The sequence below is a fragment of the Mycteria americana genome, chromosome 2 (genome assembly GCF_035582795.1).
Source record: "Mycteria americana isolate JAX WOST 10 ecotype Jacksonville Zoo and Gardens chromosome 2, USCA_MyAme_1.0, whole genome shotgun sequence".
Taxonomy (NCBI): domain Eukaryota; kingdom Metazoa; phylum Chordata; class Aves; order Ciconiiformes; family Ciconiidae; genus Mycteria; species Mycteria americana.
The window spans coordinates 19,300,539-19,313,430 of NC_134366.1; the positions used below are offsets into that span (position 1 = coordinate 19,300,539).

General features: G+C 38.9%; 1 protein-coding gene across 2 annotated transcripts in view; it reads right to left on the reverse strand.

Annotated features, from left to right (window-relative positions):
- Window positions 1-12,892, reverse strand: part of MYO3A (myosin IIIA) — a 117,581-nt gene that overhangs the window by 77,994 nt on the left and 26,695 nt on the right. The window lies entirely within an intron of this gene.

Sequence of the window (12,892 nt, forward strand, 5' to 3'; positions counted from 1 at the left end):
CAGCACACTTTGAGCAGCCTGGCACCAATTTCCTTTCTTACAAAACAGGGTGTATTGGCTGGAAATATCTCTAGTGTGTGCAAAGGGGAGAGTACAACACATGGAGACAAACAGCCCCTCAGCTAGCATGTCCTGAACTATTATGGATTTATGACTCACCATCAACTGTGGGTCCACATGTGAAGAAAAACAGCCCCCCCGCTAGCAAGTCCTGAACTATTATGGATTTATGAGGCATAGCCAACTGTGAGGTCCACCAGCGGCATACTCTGAAGTGCCGATATCGTGGATGGCAAGAAAGGTGCTGTGTTCTACTCTTGTTCCAAGCTCAGTCTGATTGACACTGAAGCTCACTTATTTTGCCTTCATACATACATCTGCTTTCTCTTTAAAAAAGGAAGAAGGTTCAGTTTCACTCTGTGAGTGCCATTTCATTATTCTGAAATACATGAAGCTCCAGTGAGCACCACTGGCCAGTTTCAACTCTGTACTGTCTGGTTTGAACACACTTGACCTTATCTTCCTGAAAACCCTGCAGATGGGTCATAACAGGAGCAATTCACATATTAACTGCCCAGTGGAAATACTAACTAAACCTCTGCCTAAATAGAATTTGATTGGTTTGGGTTTTTCCAGTGGTGGTCAAGAAACCATAGAGGGCTCGATCTGTTTTTTCACTCTAAAGCTATGTGTTCAGCTCAGGTTCACAAAATATCTGCATTTGTCCACCACAGAAATGTATATAACTGCCGAAAATAAGGCAGCAAGAAAGATCCCGCCTGCTCCTTTGAGACAAACACAACCATTGCTTTTGTGGCTGTCTCCCTCTAGTCTACTTCAGGCTTGAGACAGTTGAATCTGTTTCTCTCTCCGTGCCTGCAGCAACTCCCATACACAGCGTTTGCACCACGGAAAGCAGGACAATGTGAGCCTTAGCACAAAGTCCATCAATCCTGCTTCGGCTCAGCTAAGCAGGGGCTTTGTTTCTGCTGCCTCAAGGAGTTGTCTGAGGTCCAGCTTCCGGCTCGCAGAGCCTGTGGCTGTTCCGAGCCCTCAGCAAAACACGTCATTCGGAAAGCAAGGAGTAAGCACACATCACCACGGGTCTGTCACTGTTGTACTGACGCAGACGGACATCATTAGGTGATCTTTGGTTTTGGAGGGAGAGGAGGCTACTCTCCCCTCTCGCTTTCTAGGTGTTGTGGGAGTCCCCTGTGCTAAGCTCTTTTTTGTAGTCTTGGAAGAGGAACTGGGATTCAGATCTGCAGGCAAAGGAAGGCACTAACTGAATTTTTATTATTCCAGTGTCAGATTTTACAAATAATCATAACTTTCTGTGGAGATAAGGAGCAAAATATAAAAGGAACATTAATGTGCACAATCTTCTGTGTCTATGCACTGGTTTTTGCTTCTCTTTGAACTGTAATTATTAAATAAACTGAAGGATTTTTTCCTCCTCCCCCTTTTTTTACTTCAGTAAAAAGCTGATTTAATTTGAATTGTTCACCACTACTTTCTTCAGGCTCTCAGGTTTTTTGTGTGATTTTTGTTTGTTTGGTTTTTTTATCCTTTCGCTCTTAGCAATAAAATGGCATTTCAGATTATGGAGCGTAGGTCTTATGACAAATGATATTTCCTTGGGCTTTTTCTGTGTATAGAGGAAAGATGATGTAATTCCACACTTAGTAACATTTCTTCCAGCATTTCAGTAACCAGTCAAGCATATAGCTGACCACCTTTTTTAAACTTGTACATTTTCTAACAAAAACATCTTGCTCCTCCCCCTTCTCCTTTACTACTGCTTGCTGCCAAATGAGTCAAATATTCTCCTAAGAAAATCTAAAAATATGTGATTAAATGGTGTTTTATTACATACAAATTGTAAATCTTATTTATTAAGCTCTTCACTTGCATAAGTGCATTAATAGTACCAATGCACACCATACCCAAAAGAAAATATTGTGCATATAGTTGGAAAAAGGTTGGGGTTTTTTCCTTCTTTTTTTCAGGCATTAGTTTACTAATAAAAACTGGAAATTAGCAGACTTACACTGTAAGTATTATTCAAGCTTTTCACTGCAAAAACTGGCATATTGGAATAACATTGAAAGGAAAGCCACCTACTTATGACCTTAGCACTCAATAAAAGAAAAACAGTGCAGAAATGAGCTCCCTATTATTATGAAAGATTTGTCTCATAGTAGCGCCCAATCTGCGCAGACACTGTTCTGATCTAAACTGGGAGGCTGTACAACATCGTTTTATGATTATGTCCTGTGACAGAAGTATGCACATTTTACTAGCTGATGCCAATGGGGAAATGGCGAGCCCTAGCAAATTCCACTGAATTCACATTTGGCACGCAGCAGGGAGACTGCATTGCCAACACGCTAGCCACTGTATTCATACATAAAAACACAGAGCCTACCCCAAAGGGCTTACACTCTAGCTATCACACTGCCGCTGGCTACCTCTGCCATAACCCTTCTTCATTTGTGCCTTCACTGTCCACTTCCCTACCAAAGCATCCTCTTTGTGACCTTTTTTTGATTAGGAACCTGCAACTCGATCATTCCTCAAGCTAGTCTCTGGACCAAGAACTGCTCACACTTTTAACCCTGCAGATCTAAACAGGCTGCAATGCTTTGAATTATCTCCTAACATTTTTTTAATCTCCTAGAGAAACGGATGTAAAACAGCAGCAGCATCCTACACTGCATTCCCCTTAAGCCCGCTGGCAGATATGTTTTGGCATGCCTGCTCCATGCTGTTTGCTGCAAAAAGTGACCTCTCCTTCCTTGCCTCTCTGTGCAATGGTGTGAAGGCAGTCCCTTATAAATCACTCAACTCCACCTTTTTACTAGATCTGGAGGCAACAGGTCCTAACAGTTAAGGTTTTCCTTTAGCACCCTAAGCTTCACTTTGAGAAGCCGCCATTCTTGTCAAGATGCAGACAGAGAAGTAGCTACTTCCCATGCAACAATGGTGGGGTCATAACTCAACTCCTCTGTAATTGCTGTTATCTTTGACACTGTCTTACTTCTTTGTTTCCTTCTTTCAGGTTGTATTTGTGTAATGGTACATACCCAGACAGGATAATTTCAGACAGATCAGCTGAAATGCATACAAAATGCTAAGAAAATAATACACATAATTCCTTCATACTCCATAATGACAAAAGACAACAAGGAAAGAACAAGATTAAAACAAAGCAATTCTGATAGTCCAAATGGCAAACGTCACAACACACCAGGTGCGTAACCACATGCAACCGTATTGCAAGTATGGTGGCATCCCCACTTAGACTGTAAAGGGAGATTGGAGAGCTTCTCCCAGGTTTAATTACTTAGCATGGATAGAAAACATAAAGATATTTAATAGAAAATGTTACTAACGGGCCATAAGGACACAAGTGGTTGGTTTGATGAGTTCACAAGAGACATTTCAGAACCTTTTTGAAACATTGTCAGTATTCAGAATTCCTCATAGACTATCAACTCATCTCAAAACCAGACTTTTAAATGAAAAGAGCACAGAGGCAATATCATTACCTTGGGTGAGCTGTTGACAGAAAAGCATGCCTGAGAACTCCTGCTCAGTGATGAGTGCTCAAATTAAATCTAGAACTAAAATCAGGTTCTGACTAATATGATGGAAACAAACAGGAAACAAAGTTGAAATGAGGAGCCAAAAAATTACAATTTTCAGCAGCATTTTATGTTGAAAGGTGTTATGTTATGTTACGATAAAGCATGATTTCCGTTTCATAAATCCATGCTGCCTACTCCCAATTACCTTCTTGTCTTTCATATGTTTGGAAATGATTTCCAGGATTGTTTGCTCCATCACCTTCCCAGGGCTCAAAGTGGGGCTGACCAGCCTGTAGTTCACTGAATCCTTGTTCTTGCCCTTCTTGAAGATAGGAGTGACAATAGTTTTCTTACAGTCCTCAGGAACCTCCCCTGATCTCCAAGACCTTTTGAAGATTATCAAGAGTGGACATGCAATGGCATTGGCAAGCTCCCTCACCACTCCTAGGTGCATCCCATCAGGTCTCACGGACGTGTGTATGTCCAGTTTGTTTAAATGCTCCCTAACCTGATCTTCCTCTACCGAGGGTAAGTTTTACTTTCTCCAGACTTCTCCACTGGTCTCAGGGACCTGGGATTCCTGAAAGCCAGTCTTACAAGTAAGACCGTGGCAAAGAAGACATTGAGTGCCTCAGCCCTTTACATGTCCTTTGTCACCACATCCCCTGTCTTTATGTATTGTCTTAATGCACAATAGTGTTTTAATGATGAAATGGACTGCCAAGACACTGGCCACTGGAAAACTAGAGTTTCCCAAACATTTAGGAAAACACACACTGCAGATGCAAATCTTTAACTGAAATAGGGCATATCCAAGAACTAACCAAATGGCCCTTTGCAGCTCCAGAAAGATAACAAACTTAGCATCCAGAAGACCATGTATAGGAACTGCCTGGGAGATGAAAAATCCGCTGTGTTTAATATAAAACTAAGAGGCATGGAGTAAAAGGGGGATAAAACCCAGTGAATCTATACTATAAAATAAACAATAGAGGCAATATAAATGGAAAACTAAAGGAATCAAAGTCCAGTGGCTTTCACAGTAAAGTCACCACGAGGATTAAAGACAAAGAAAAGGCATTTTTAGGCATATAAGGAACAAATTGAAAATCCTAAATCAGATACAGAATCACTACAAGGTACATACCGATAATAAAACAGCAAACAGCAACCTAAGAAAAGCTGAACGTTCACTACATCTGTGAGATATAAAATCTTTTTTAAATAAAAAGTTTTAACACTTCTTTCTTTAAGAAATTTGAGAACTTTCGTATTACAGGAGATTGGGCAGGACGGTGTCCTATAGCTTCCCTTAGTCTACAATTCCGACTGCACCCTTTCTCCATGGCCCCCAGTAGAGCAGGCAACCACGGGCTGCCCTCCACATGCTCGACAGTTCAGTGCGGAACGAGGCCAATGATTCTAATGAAATCTCATGCTTCGGGGCTTCAGCTGGTTTCCTGAAAGGGACACACAGGAACATTTGTTTTCCTGATGCACAATTGGCCAGATGTATTTAGATAGCGGAACTAGTCTTCTCCGGAGCCTCAGGGATTTGTGCAGCTATACACAATCTGGTGCGGTATGCTGGTGAGGAAAGTCCTCCTTAGATGCTGCCTTCCTTACATATTAGACTTCAAACTGACTGCCACTTTTGAGACCCAAAAAGGATTTTTTTCACTGTATGACTGGGAAAACCCTGGAGATTTTTCTCCTTGTTATATGACATGGTTTTCCTGTTAGGATTATCTGGGTTACCGGCAACATCTATGCTCATGGGACAGAATATTTAAAATACCTAAGGACTGGAATACTACAATACAAATGAGTCATTGGGTTCAACTTTCAGGTAAAAATGAATGGGTTTTAGTATACACAGGTGAGACCAGAGGGCTTCTAATAACCTCAAGAGATGACTATTTTGTGACCCATGAGAAAACCAAGAGGAAGTCTTTGCTGGCCAGAAAGGGCTATTTTCTCACTTCATGTGTCTCTGGCATATGACACCAGCTTTCTGTGTCAAGCTTCTTTAATGTTTAAGCCATCAGTGACATCTTTATGTGAATTAGTAGAAGAAAATATTTGAACGACCAAGTGAACAGCTTATCCTGGATACAGCATTCGGCCACATGATTTCTTTTTGTTGTTACTGGACAGCACAAAGGTTTTCATTCACACATGGCCCATAAAATAAGTTTTTAAGGACTAAGCCTTCCACAAAGAATTAAACATTCAACAATGAAAATGCTCCACAGCTCAAGTCAATGCAATCCATCTTATCCCTGCTAACCCTGGTTTGAAAAATTTGGAATTATTACTTTGATTGAGTTCAAAGCAGTTTGACAAGCTGCTCATGAAGAAAGCTTTCTTCAAAGTCTTTTACTTTTATTGGCTCTGCCATAGTCCCCTAATAAATGCTTTTTAGAAGCAACATGTGAATGTCATGCTATATGGTATGCAGAAATGACAACACAATAATAGTCTGGTTTTGATCTGAATCAGTGAAGCAGACAGCTTTATTATGGATGCATGCTAGAATGACTAAGGCAAATACAAGTCTTGCTATGATTCATTGCTTAAAATAAGCTAAGGGCAGAAAGAAAATTATTTTATTTTTGAATACTTTCACATTAAATTATTTTAATTAATTGTTTCATTTTTGCAGAATGATTCAGACTGCATTTATAGCTAATAAGAGATGCAATAGGATATTCTGACTACTCCAGATTAAGTAACCTACAAAAGTTTGGAAAACTACTCAAGGTCATGCTGAGCTCCTCTTCAATGCCAGCAGGACATGCAAGCCTGGGAACAGTCATATATATTAAAAGGGACAGAGATTAAAATGTCCTTCCCCAAAATGCCCCAATACTCAAACTTGGATGTCTCACAACTGACTTCTCAACCTATTCACTGAGCACAAGGTGGCTCTAGACTCAGAATCCATTGCAGCCCAACCTGTATTGCGTGCATTTGCAGCACAGTGCTGTGAGCCTTCTCTCCCTCTGCAATGCCATGTGCCACACAAGGCTTGCTAGACAGATCTGTGATCAGTCAACAAACTGCATCTATCAAGCCTGTTCGTGGTAGGGAGAGGCCATAGCACTGTATCACAGCAAGGGAACACGAGAGCTGGTGCAGTGTCACCATGTCACGATGAAGCTCAGAGCTGTGGTTCCCTCCCCAGCCTCTGACCCAAGATTTCAGATGCCTTCTCCACAAGACCAGCAGAAAGCTCCTTCACACATCAGAAAAGCAGGAGAGGTGAACAATTAAGCAGATGGAACTATTATGAAGGAGTCTTACTATGGACTCATTAATTACTTTGAGATTGTCCCTATTATTTTGGACATACTGTCCAGTGTAACTGATTTTACTACTCTCACTTTGTCATTATAGCAGCTGATGGCTCATCTACACTTCAAAAACTCAACCTGTTTAGTACAGTCACAGAATTTTAAATACTTTGGTCTGTATTTCTGTATTGGAACAGGCAAGAGTATCATGCAATAAAACATAACAAAAATACCTGCACAGTCTAACTTATATTGATCAATTGTTACCAATCACTAACAGTGGTAAAGCATTACTAACACTCCATAATTTGTAAGGAAGTAGCACGCCACTGAGATACAACAGAGAATGTTGGCAGAATTACTACACGCTCTTTCTAGGGAAAAAAAGCTCCAAGAAATTTATGAACTCAACTGAATTATGAAATGAACTTAATTTGTTCATTTAGTATTACCTAGTATCACCTAGTATTACGCATTTTAAAGTAAAACCAGAGTTGATACAAAAATACACTATCAAAAAGAGTGTCTTACAATTGGCTTGTTTCACCAAATTGCAATTTTGAATAATAAGAAGGCCATCCAGAAATGCCACTATTAAGATTTCCTTGGCTTTTAACCTTGGATGACCTCAAATATCTTTGAAAGAAGAATGATCATTCTCTCCATAACAAAATAATCACCCTATTACATTCCAAACACAAAAGCTGGTCCCTGACTACCTGCAGTTTCCAAACTACACGGAAGAAATAGTTCAAGTATTAAACACAGTAATGTCAGTTTTCAGTATGTCTAAATAAAGCAATACAGTATTCCCTCCCCCAATCCGTTTTTTCCCCCAATGAGTCATACTCAGGTTAAATCTCTAGTTGAGTCAGGCTACTGTACATCCATGATAAAACTGTGCTAGCTGCATGCAAAGTATGGTATCTGAAACTGCATTTGGAATGCAAAGACAAAATTCACACACAATGTTTAAATCCAACACTTGTAACATTTGAAACAAAAGCAGAAAAATGCAAAATAAGCACGTTTGAAGTACAAATACTATATATTCCATTAATGTTACAATACATGTTTTAATTATGCAATCTCTTTATCCACAGTACTAAAGGAACCCTTGAAGTCGTTATTCTATTAACTGCATGCAGAACGGCTTGTAATTTTCCACCATCTGCCAGCAGCAGTGAGATTGCATTACCTTCTTTCCACATCTTCTACTTGGAACCTGCTTTACCTATAAAAAAACCTTAGATCTTTCCTATGTATTGCTTATGCAGAGACTCTAACAATGGAGAGTTTTAGATACCATTAATGAAATGCCTAAGAAGAAACTGAAAATGGACAGTGCCAATCCTTTTCAATATCCCCTTTCCCACAGTGCCAGTACTAGGCAAACTTTGGGGAATCATGGGATCTCTTGTAGTTAGAAATAGGCTTGAATTCTGAAGATTTAATGAGTCCTCCAACATTTTATTTTCATTATGGGAACGTGAATATTTCTAATATCCATCTAGATGTCTGATTATTTTTTTTCCCCACTTACCTCTCATGGTAACAATGTCAACAGTCTAATTACATGTGGTATGAAAGTACGTTTTCATTTGATGCATAGAAGGACATGGCCTTCAGCAAGGAACGGTGCTGCTGGAAAACTATGCATTTGCCCAAGTGGTGGAGTACAATTTATACTTACATTTTTTCTGGACATTTCCAAGGCAACAGCTGCTCATCCTGAAATATTTGTAGTCTTTGACAGCAGGCTTCAGCAGTCCCAGAGAAGTATGAGCTACCTGTGCTCTTGTTCAAGACTATCAGCCTACAAGGTCAGCCCTCAAAAACGTAGCTGAAGAGGAATTTTCCATCAGCATGACACTCTTCTCTTTTTAGCTAAAAGAATCACTTGCCACATGACTGTAGATGTTTCAAAACTTTTAGTGGAAAAATGGTTCTTTCCTCCATGACTCTCCACATGTCAGCAACCTGTCTAGTTTGCTGATAGGGAGTTGTGTCCTCTAGGATCCTCTTCTTTCAATAACATATAAGCATGAAAAGCTCTGGCTTTCAAGCTCCCAGACTCACTGCAATGGCAGGGGATTTCAGAAACACATCAAATCTTTCAAAATGAAATGTCACTTGGGCTTTTTCTGACCAAAGCTAAAATAATAACAATAATAATACAGCTAAGTTTCCTTTCTCCCATTTTGGAACAGCACATTATTTGACATCTCAGAATTTCCAAACGGGAACTGTGTCTTAGACTAACATTATTTAATACATGAAAGGCCCCGTGCAGCATCCCGATTTCAAGAAAAGAAATTGAACTGAGAGGGACTATTCAAAGAAGCAAGTATTTGTCAGCATAAGCAGATGTTATACACTCAGCTCCCTATGAAATTGGTTACACATTGTAAGATGCAAATGAATATATGAATTTTTATTACAGATGAGGTGTGCTATGTGTGCAAGTGACTTCAGAACAGTTTCTTAACTGATGAAACAAGGTCAGACACTGAAAGATATTTAGGCAGTAAAAGCTGCAGAGAAATTTGTCACAAGACTTTCAAAAGGTATCTAGCATTAAATTAATTTGGATTTATATGCTAGAAGTTTTTGAAAACTTTATTATGTGCTTTTCTACACCTTTAGTGGCTAAAATTTCTTTTGAAATCTGGCTCTTTAACATCAATCCACTGCACACAACCAGAAATCTGAGAAACAGATACAAAAGATTTCCTTCCCAGAACACTAATAAGCAACTGTGAATATAATTAAGAATACTTATAAAAAGGGAATTTGGTTCACACCTTGCTTGCCTCCAACTCTTTTTATACAATATATTATATAGCCGTCACCCTTTAAAGTGCTGCAGGGCATTTATTTTAATGTAAATGTATATTTTTCTATCAAATCTCTATCCTATGCTGAAAACATAGCAGCTACACTTGCATATAGTGCAGCTATTTATTATTTGTATTGATGCAGTAGAGGATGCTCCTTGCTTGGAGCATAATTGCTGCAATTCTTAGGCGTAACATCCCTTCCCAAAGGTTTTCCACCAGAACAGCTTAACAGCTATTATTTCCCACAAATGTTCAGGTAGCGAAACTGCCTTCAGTCAACCTTCTTCTCTTACAAGGAAAATATGGACTTTGTAATGTATCTAGAAGTTTAATGAGTTCAGGGATTGGATCTGTGATCATGAGATGCGCTTAGAGTAGATCCCCTTAGCTGCTACTCATTATCTGTTGTAAAAAAGAATTATTTTATCTCTGCTGATCTAAATTATCATACTGGATGGATGTGAGGAGAGAGGATGCTTCCCTGATAACACTATTTCGAACTTCTTGTGGCTTGGACAATTTAAACAAAAACTTCTGTCTGGCAGCTTCTTGATAAGCAATTGAGGTCCAGAAGCATTGGTGTGGAGATGCTATAAACTCATTTACTTGATTTAATCATTAATCTATCAGCTGGGATTGGGTGTTTATTACTGGGTGTTATTATTGGGTGTTTATCAGCCCAGAATATTACTGGGGTGATTAAGCAACATTACAGCAGAATTTTAAGGGAAAGCAAAAATTGCTGGCTGGGGTTAAACCACAACAACTCTTCAAAACAATCTGGGTAAGGCACTGCCATGGTATTCTTTCAAAGTCTTTCTCATCTCTTTAACTATCAATACCTCTATGAAAGGCAACCAGTTCAGACTGTTAGCCTGGATTTTGGGAGAGCTTTTCCACAGACTTTCTGTGTCACCTCAAGCAACTCAGTGTCTCAAAGTTTCAGATTCCCAGCTGTTAACTTGGAATTATACTAATTTACCTCCTCATAAGAGTGTTGTGGAGGTCATCCATTACAGACTGTGCAGTGTTCAGAAACCACGGTCACAGCTTACATAAATGCCTATGACACTACAACCATAAGGCAATGTGTATAAATTGTGTCACAAAATGAAGCTTCTGGAAAGTCAGTACTGCTGTGCAAGAAAGTACTCACAGTGGTGGTACACTATATACACCAAGTTCAGAGTACAAAAAGAACAAAGGAAAGAAAAGCCATTCTCAAAGTTGACTTAATTCACTGAAGGTTAACTGTTTTTTTCCCACTTATGACTCTTAAAAAGTTCCTAACTGTACTTAAAAAAACAAAAAGAAAAAACAAAAAGACTAAAGTTCAAGTTATATGACCACACAACACATACAGACTGAGAATAGGTCCTTTTCTAATATTGTGGTCCATAAGGCACTTCACAGGTCCATCTTTAAGATACAGGTTTTATGCACCTGTTTAAATGGAAACCACCATAAAGAGTATCACGGGAGGAGAGCAAAGGGTTCTTCAGGAACATCTCATCATCAACCAGCATGCAGGAGAATGGCACAGACAAAATTATCTTGGGAAGGGCTCACTTCCTCTGTCAAGTCGGTTTGGTGGTTGCAGGAGTCCTTGATCCACTGTCTCTGCTCCCCTCTCCACAACGGAAAACCTGTGTGCATTCTAGAAAGGGCTGTGCGATTATTTGGGTTGTTTTTGTTTGTTTGCTTGGCCTCATGTAATAATTGGTTCAACCTAAAACAAAAATTTGGCTTCCACTGAGTATTTACTGGGAGAAAAAGAGATTGTGCCTGTGTGTCTATCTCATTCTGTAGCCTGCAGATTCACAGGCTTATATAGTAAAAAGATGGCTATGAGTTTCAGTCCCTGATCCAATAAATGTTTATGTACAACAGTCTGTAGCAGTGTCAACATGAGAAATTTTGATCAACTCACATTCCTGGCTAAAAAATACTCTTGGAATCTGATTAATGTGGGTTTAAATCCTCTTAAGTAGAAGACACAAATCTCCCAAATCCCAGCTGAATACCTTAAACATCAGCCTGAAGGATGAATGGTATATCTTCCATGATGATTTTTTGAATATGTATAAATTTTTCCCATTTGAAACTACTCATTATTGGCTTCAGATTAGTTTTGGGGGGAAAAAAGAAAAAAAAAAAGGAAGACACAATTTCTATCTATTCCTCAGTTAAGGTGTAGTTCCTGTATTTCTGTAGGTCTGTAGATATGATTACAGGCCCCTCTTCAACCCATATAAAAGTGTATGTATATATGTTTGTTTCTTGCACACGTTCTCATCTGTGCTTTGGCATCACAATTTTTCCCACAAGATTTTAAGATTATTTTTCAATTACAGCCTTAGCCGTAGATTGCAGTAACACGGGAATAAAGAATTCAGGTCCTCATCCCTACAGCTTGTATGTTTTGACATCTGCATAAGTGAATTAATTTTCAGAAGCATTGATCCTCCACGGCTCTAATTGCCTTCAGCACCTTAAAAAAATTAGTATCCACAACACATTAAAAATCTGTGGGCAAAAATATTGATTTTGCCTCACATTAAACTTCCAGACTATCAGAAAATACTAGTAAGTGTATGGCAGATAATTTAGGAAGTCTGAAGGCTTTTCAATGAAAGATTTTATCTGAGGAATAAAATAACAAACATAAATACATGAATTTTCAGAAGAACTAGTAACCCTAGTAGTTGTGGGGGTTTTGGGTGCGAAGTAATGAGAGTTGCATAAACACAGTCTACTGGCAGGAAGACACTACACTAATGGGAGTTACAATCCCATGATTAGTTTAAACAATCCTTATGTACCAATTGAATAAATTTCATTAACAAAATAGGAGGGTAAACTAAAAATGAAGATTTTCCATCTGCTGAATAGAATCATGATATTTACAATTGGCTGCTATGCTGTAAAGTAGTGACCAATAAATTGAATTTAAACATTAGAAGATGGTGTGCTACCAGAGGATAATAGTTCCTAAAAACAAACATTGCAAATTTTTATACTCCCCTTATATAAAGCAACAGTCATTACATTTTTAAGGCAAATCACTATGGTATGGCTGATAAATAACAGGCTGCATCCACTTACCTGTGTCTCTGCTTTTGCCTTCTGGTGGTAAAACCAAATGACAGCATTCAAGAATCACTTC